General features: G+C 44.5%; 1 pseudogene; it reads left to right on the plus strand.

The window, feature by feature from the left end:
- The first annotated feature begins 3312 nt into the window (after nt 1-3312).
- On the plus strand, nt 3313-3431 carry LOC120619911 (uncharacterized; annotated as a pseudogene).
- The last annotated feature ends 4914 nt before the right edge of the window (nt 3432-8345 follow it).

Raw genomic sequence — 8345 nt, forward strand, 5'->3', positions numbered from 1 at the left:
TTTTGTGTTTTCATATATTTAACTTTGCAAGTATACATTTACTTTTTACATATTAAAGTCCTGATTGGTATAACTCTTCTTATAAACAAATAAATAAAATTTACTATGCATTTTTCTTTTTTAAAATAATAGTTTTTCCTGCTCATCGAACAAGACATTTCCAGGTAGCGATAGAGCCAGACAGCAGCAGCTGCTGTCATTTGTGATTGGTTCTCACGAGCCACTGCTGCACCCACGTGTGTGCACTCCTGCCCCTCCCCCCCTCCTCCCTCCTCCTCCCTCTCCTCCTTCCTGTCCTCCCCTCCTCTCCTTTCCCTCTTCCTCCTCCTCCTTCCCCTCCCCATGGTGCCTGCGTGGTCCTTGGGTTCTCACTCACTGTCATCTTCCTCGCCTTTTCCCTTTTCTCCAGCCTCTACCGTGCGTTAGCTCAGGACAGCCATAGCCTCTGAGTGTAGCATTTAGGAATCAAATCTGTTTTAGCAACCTTTGCATTTTTAAAACACTCCAGTGCATAGATGTTAAGAGATTCTTTGAAGACAGACAGACATTTTCTTTGCCTGAAGTCCAATATAACATCTATCTGCCTTGGTTTTCCTTTTCATTTACACGTCTGAATTCTTGTTTTGTCCCCTGGGTTCTGGTGGTCTCTATATGTAACGCAGATCTTGGGCTTTGCGAGGGTGTCGTCCTTCCAACAGGAAGGTCTGTGAAGCAGTCTGCTGGTGCCTAACCCAAAACCTGACAGTTCCTATTCTTAATGATACCTCTGTTGTGACTTTAGTTGACACAAATTTTTCAGAAGTTTGGTACATTGGCAGATGTTGATTTTTTTTTATTTTTCATCAGAAAATGTAGTTTTAAGGGTCCTCTTAGATGTCTTTGGACTTTCATCAACTAAGCAGGAATGAAAAAGGCAGAAAGTACCACATCTAAAAGTGGATATGAGGTATCGGGGGTGGGATAGAGACACATTATTAAATCTATAGGATTTATGGTCGTTCTTATTCAGGTGTGATAGCCTATCAGAATCGGAGCTGTAAAGTGAGGCCCGATCTCAAACGGAATAAAGAGCTTACACTTGTTAATATCTTTTAGACCCGGAGTCCCCAACCCCCGGGCCATGGACTGGTTATTGGTCCGTGGCCTGTTAGGAACCGGAGGTGAGCAGCAGGCGAGTGAGCGAAGCTTCATCTGTATCTGCAGCCGCTCCCCAGCGCTGGCATCACCGCCTCAGCTCCACCTCAGATCATCAGGCATTAGACTCTCATAGAAGCACCGGTCGCTAGTGCCAAAAAGGTTGGGGACTGTTGTTTTTTTTTAACTCCTGCTTCTAATTTGGAAACATTTCTGGAAAGTGATTAAAACCAGGTTACACACTTAAAATGGAAAAGAGCTCATGCTTCATCATCGTGTATCGCCAGACTTCCCGTCTCCGCGGGTCCTGGCTTTTGTTGGGATGGCTCTAAATCTTTTGTTCAGTTTTTATACATTCTTGGCTTCAGAAATAGTTTGACAAAATGTTTCCGAGGTTATTTTTCAGCAGATTTTCGAGGGCGTTCCCATTTGCTTACCCTAAGATAACACAAAACTTTGACCTAATCAAAAGGATCGAGTGAGAGCTGAATTCTTTTCCTTCTCGATTCAATGTATTCATTTAAAGACATCACAAATATGCGCACATACACATACATACGTTATCAGAGCTCCTAAGAAAATCTCCCTTCCTCTAGACTTTGCTTACCGAAAACTGCCATTTCCATTGCAACAGAACAGAAACATCGAAGGAAGAGCATGGGTTTTGTTCAGACGTGGTGGACTTGGGCTCACCAGGCGAGGGGGCAGAGTGTCTGGGGCCGGGCAGTCGAGCCTTAGACTAAGCGGACTTACACCCAATCACCCTGTGGAGAGAAAAACCAGACTACTTCAGTATGCCTCCAGGCTCCAGCTCCATGTTGCAGGAGGCCCGCTGTGCTGGGAAAGGCCAGTGTGGGCATCTTGGTCTCGATGGAAGGAGAGGAAAGAGCCAGAAAAGCACAAGAGGATGGTCAGGGACCAATGGGCTAAGACGTCAGGCCGCGACTGGTCAGAAGAAGGAAATGACAGAGAAAGTGCCTTGGTGGTCTTTCTGGACATGTCGGAGACTAGCGGTCCTATTAACTCTTTCCTGAGTGAGAATTTGGATTAAATGGTTCTGAACTTCCACACTTCGGATGGGTGATCTGCTTACCAGACAGACTCAAACACAAAATACCCCAAAACCAGTGGAAAGTTCTATAGGAACACTTGAGTGTCAGGTGTGTGACATACAGAAGCCTCACTTATAGAAGGTGTCTCAAAGAAAATAATGACAGTAAAATAATTTTAAGTCATTAAATTACAAAGTAATTCAAATTATGAGTACCCCGTGTGCCAGCCCTTTCTAGGAACGCGGATACCGCGGGAACAGAAGTCCCTGCCCTCGTGGAGTTAACATTTAAGTAGGGCAGGCAGACTATAAACACACATAACGTGTCACTTAGTGTCAAGTGCTATGAATAAAAATAAAACGAAGGTCCAGAGAGATGGGGAGGAGGGCAGGGAAGTCCTCTCCGCAGAGGTGACACTTGGGCAGTACCTGAATAAGTGATGGGACGTGCAAAATACAGACTGGGCTTTCTACGCAGTAGGTTAAATACTTGCGAAGCCTCAGAAATGGAGACAGACAAGGAGCAGGACGGCGAGGAGGCCAGCGTGGCTGGAACCGAGTGCAGGAAATGGGGAGACAAGCGTGGGGCCAGTCTGGTGGGGACCTGTCGGCCAAGGTCAGGACCTTGAATTTGAAATTCTGTTTTGCTTCTCCTTAGTAGCCCCCTCTGCCCTTGAACTACCACCTCCTTTAAACAGGGAAAACCTTTAAAAATCTGTTTTAGAATAAATCTCGAGAGAGCAGTTGCCCCACATGCAAACGCTGCATAGTGTCTAATTCATGTTGAGATGAGAACAGGCTGACCCTGAGGAGGTCATTTTTCTATGTAGTTACGAAGAATACCAAACCAATGAATTTGTACATTCCCTCATAACTTCTTGGTCTCCACTCCTTAACCTTTGTTCAAGGACAAACAGAAAAAATGAAGTGAAAGCCAAGCATGTCTGAAGGCAAACGTCCCCCAACCTTGGAGTAACGAACCTTACTTAGCACTGCCTGGCGCCGCCCACCGCCATGCTCTCAGAGCTCATAAACTCTAACGTCTGGACATTTCTGACCCCAGAGGACAAAGACAGCATTTATTTATCCACTACTGCATCCTCAGTGCCTAGATCAGAGCCTGGCCCATCAGTGCTTACGACACCCTGAACATGCCCGATCTCGTCTGATCTCGGAAGCTAAGCAGGGTCGGGCCTGGTTAGTATTTGGATGGGAGACCACCTAGGAAGACCAGGTGCTATAGGCGTTTAAAAAAAAAAAATAGAAGAAGAAAACAGGAGTCGGAGAAGGAGATGTGATGACAAGAGCAGAAATCCGAATGATTCAACTACTGGCTTTGAAAGAAGAAGAAGGCGCCGTGAGCCAGTGAATGCCAGTGGCCTCTAGAAGCTGGGAAAGGCGAGAAAAGAGATTCTCTCCCAGAGCCTTCGCAAAGGAATGCAGCCCTGTCAAGACCTTGGTTTTAGCCCCGGGAGACCCATTTCAGACTTCTATAGAACTGTAGGAGAATTCAATCGTGTTTTAAGCCATTACGTTTGTGGTCATTTGTTACACAGCAACAGACTACAAATATAGTGAGTGCCCTCCCTGGTTACGAGCCCCCGTAGCTCACAGCAGTTTTATAGGCATAATACTGATGCTGAATCGAATCACTCTTCAGTTTCCATCACTCTAGCCAAACGCTGAGTTTGATATGTCTGCCTTGTCACAGTCGTTCCTTCTGAGCCCAGAAGAGTGCAAGGCACTTATTAAAGACTCAATGCAAATTTCCAGAATGAACAATTTTGAAACTAGGCCTTCTGAGGGACAGTGACGTGTGACAACAAAGATGTGTAACCTTAAAGCTGGTCGCTACTACTTTCTGGCTCGCTTAACCAGCTGTGGTGCTGGGCAACTCACGAAACATCTCTGACCTCAATTTCCTCACCTTTAAGAAAGGAGAAGCTGAAGAGAATCATGAAGAGTTTCCCCACTGACAAAAAGTTGAACTTGAATTCAAACGTTAGCCTTTAATTGGATGGCACGTTTCTTTTAAAGTTCGATGGACTCAGAAGTGGAAAACAGCCCTGCGGACAACCAAACGTGCTCCCCACGGAACAGCAACAACACTCAGAACGAGACACTGACAAAGCCTCTCTCCGAGCACAAAAATGCCACACGGCCCCTCTTCCGACACTCCGAGCAATCACCGCTGTTTCTCCAACAACAACCCAAGCCCCGTTTTAACTCTCCTGGGTGACAGTCACCGAGGTACCCAGTCACCACATTGCCCCTGCATCCAACCCAGAACCGGCCTCTGATTCTTCAGGGGCCCTCACACTCATCCAACATAAACCAAAACCCTGGGAGAAGCCTCTCTCATCTCCACCGCTACGGTGCTTCTGAGGACACACTTCCCCCTGAGGCAGTTAAGCTTGAAAAATCTAACCTCAGGAGTCTGAGCTTTGTTAATTTGTTTGTTTTGACTACAGGTGTGGTCCTTGGTCAGTTGGCCCTGACAGAAGCTCCTCATAGTCAATGCTATAACTTTACAGACAAGCAAACAAGCTTGGCAACCCATCAAGGTCCTTCAATTAGCTATAAAAGTGAGACGAAACGTATCTTTTTGTTTGTTTGTTTTCATTCACCATTGGTTTTGAACAATTTGGTTATTGAACATGTCAGCTTACCAGATCTGTCTGGCACAGAGTCTCCTATTTCCAGTCTTGGCTTCAACCTTCCAGTAGCTTTTAGTCGCTAAAGAAAACCTGCCGTATGTTTTCAAATAACGCTTAGTCCTGGGTCAAAGCCAGGTACCTTCTGATGAGAGTTAATTGTTCTTTATTTATCAGGGTGAGAGGAAACAGGTGTGTGTCCCCTGCTGCCATCTGATTTATTTCTTCGAGCTCTAGGAACAGACTCTCTATCAGCTACCCAAGCAGGAAATTGCCTTTCTGCAGAAGATAAACAAGAGGGTTTGCTTTTATTTTCAGAAATAAAATTAGACCTAAAAACCCATTTTAAATCACTTTTTTTCTGATTATTAGAATAATATTTCTTAACTGCAAAAAATACAGTAAAATATAAAGAAGAAAATACCGTGCATCCATCATCCAAATGAATATGGTTTCGCATTTTGGCCTGTTTCTTTCCAGTCTTTTTTCCTCATTGTCTATGGATGTAGAAAGGTCAGAAGTGGAGAAAACCCAGCTTATAGTTGAAGTCATACTGTATATACAGTTTTAAATTTTGATTATACTTTTAATTTATGTAATACATGCTCATGGTAAAAATTCCCAGCATTCCTGTGCACAGAGCACACGTCCCCATCCACTCCCTCCCCAGACTTAATGACACTTAGATTAGGAAGAAGTGAGATTTAGCGCTCAACCGTAAGCGCTCGGAATGTACGTGTCCATGGTGGGTGGGGGCGGGCGTGGTGGTTGCTGAGCAGATTCTTCCCATCCCCTTGTGGCAGACAGACTCCCAGTGATGTCCCCCCTCCCAGCGTCCATGCCTTTGTGTAATTAACTCCATCTCCTGGAGTGCACATGGGATCCATGGCTTGTTTCTAATCCATAGAATATGGCGAATGTGATGAGATATCACTCTCTCGATTTGGTTACATTATAAAGCAAAGATGATGTGATGCCGGCCTGCTGATTATATTCGTGATATCAGATTCTGCCTTGGTGGACTGGATTCTCCTTGTTGATTTGACAAAGTAAGTGGCCATTTTGAGGAAGCCCAGGTGTCAAGGGACTGTAGGTAGTACCTGGGACCTGATGGCAGCCTCCAGTTGACTAGCAAAAAGCGGAGGCCCTCAGTAATACACCTGCAAGGAAATGGATTCTGCTGACAACCTGAATAAGTTTGGAAGAAGATCCTTCTCCGGTCAAGCCTCCAGATGAGACCACGGCCCTGGCCAACATCTTGACAACAGCTGTGGAGGACCCAGAACAGAAGACCCAGCTAAGATGTATCCAGACTCCTGACCCACAGAAATTGTGAGATAATAAATGGGTGTTATATAGGATAAAAAACTAACACAGCAGGTCCTCAAAATAACATTGTTTTGTTCAATGTCATTTCATTATAACATCGATGAGATGCTATAGGAACTTAACTCTTGTTTGTATCAATTACTCTATAATAAAACCGGTTTCATTAGACATAGTGTCACATAAAGTCACAGAACCTACGGACAACGTTAAATGAGGACTTCCGGTACACCTTTTCTATGCGTTTCCATAGTCCAGCAGTCAGAACTCCTCGGATGCAAGCAACAGGCACCAGCTCAAACTAGTATAAGCAAAAAGGACAGCTACAGGGTCACCTAATTTCGGGCACGATTAAATCCAGGTGCTCGAACACTGCACTGGTGCCTTTCTCCTTCCTTCTTAGCGCCCTGCGTCAGCTCGATTCACAGGCAGCTACTCCCCACACAAGGGTGACGACGCTGCTTCAGTTCGCATCCTATCAGCTTGGCAACCTCTGTGGAAAAGAGCACTGCCGGAAAACAGTATGGCAGTTCCTAGAAAAATTAAGAATAGAGCTACCATGTGACCCAGCGATCCCTCTTCTGGGTGTCTACCTGAAACATTTGAAACATTTATTCGTAAAGATGTATGTACGCCTGTGTTCACTGCCGCATTATTCACGGTCGCTAAGACATAGAAACAACCTAAGTGTCCTTCGATGGATGACTGGATTAAAAAGATGTGGTACATACACACTACTCAGTACTACTCGGCCATCAGGATGAAATATTTATTGCCCTTTGCTACCACATGGATGGATCTTAAGAGTATCATGCTAAGCGAAAAAAGGCAGAAAAGGAAAGAACCATGTGATTTCACTCATGTGGGATATAAAACAGAAAGCAGAGAACAAATTCATGGACACATGATGGTGCGGTGGTCACTATAAGGGAAGTGAGTAGGGTGGTAGAAGACGGTAAAGAGGGTCAAACATATGGTGACGGAAGGAGACTAGACTTTGGGTGGTGGGCACACAATGCAATATACAGGTGCTGTGTTATAGGATTGCGCACTTGAAACATATAATGTTATTAACCGACGTCGCCCCAATAAACTTAATTTTTAAAAAATTATTAAACAACAAAAGAGACAAAAGACTTTTTCCCCATAGGTCCAGCAAAAGCCCTGGGGTTAACATCACGCTGGCTCTGCTTGGACTAATGGAAGACATGTGCCCGCCAATCCCCGGAGACAGATGGCTATGGCTCGTACGCCCACATCCAAACCTCATGAACCAAAAGAGGGAGGGGCAAGAGCCGGAAGGAAACAAGGACACTGCTAGCAGGAGACGGTGGCACGGGAAGCAGAGTGATGAAACCACAGCCGTCCACTGCGGGAACATGCGTCTCTTATGTCTTAATGGGCATGTGACTTCCTATCCTGCTTTGATGAAAACAGTATCGAACATTGTTGTCCTAAATACCACTCATATAATTGTTGCCAATGTCTAAGGAAATAAATACAGAAAAGTTGAAAAGATAACACGATGAGTATCCAGATGCCCTAGATTCTGACATTGCTAACATTTTACCTCATCTGTTTTCTCTCTCTCTCCCCCACTACCCCCCCCCGCCCCCCCCCCACCACCTCTCTCTTTTTCTGAATGACTTAAACTAAATTGCAGACCTCATGACACTTCATCGCAGGATATTCCAGCTAGGGTCTAAGAAGAAAGGCAGTCTCCTATACAGTAACTATACCATTAACACATCCAACAAATTTAACATTGTGCAAGGATGTTACCTTCTATCCAGTCCATATTCACGTTTTTCTAATAGTTCAAAACTGTTCCTTATAAACTGTTCAAACTTTTTTCTGATCCAGGATCCAGTCCAGGATCCAATCCGAGATTGCATTGGATTATTCTCTCTCCCCAGTCCCTTTAATCTAGAACATCCCTCCTCTTTCTTTTTTTGATCTTTCATACATTGGTATTTTGAAGAGTATGGGCCGGTTATCTTGTAGAAGGACCCATAATATGGGTTTGTCTCTTTCTTCATGACTAGATTCAGGTTTAATATTTCAGGGTCAATATATCAATTGAGGAGGCACAATGTCAGTGATGCTAAGTTCGATCACTTGGTTAAAACAGTTCCTGCCAGATCTCTTCATCCTAATTTTTCTATTAATAGATGTTTTGT

The sequence above is a fragment of the Pteropus medius genome, unplaced genomic scaffold (assembly GCF_902729225.1).
Source record: "Pteropus medius unplaced genomic scaffold, Ma_sr-lr_union100, whole genome shotgun sequence".
NCBI classification, from domain to species: domain Eukaryota; kingdom Metazoa; phylum Chordata; class Mammalia; order Chiroptera; family Pteropodidae; genus Pteropus; species Pteropus medius.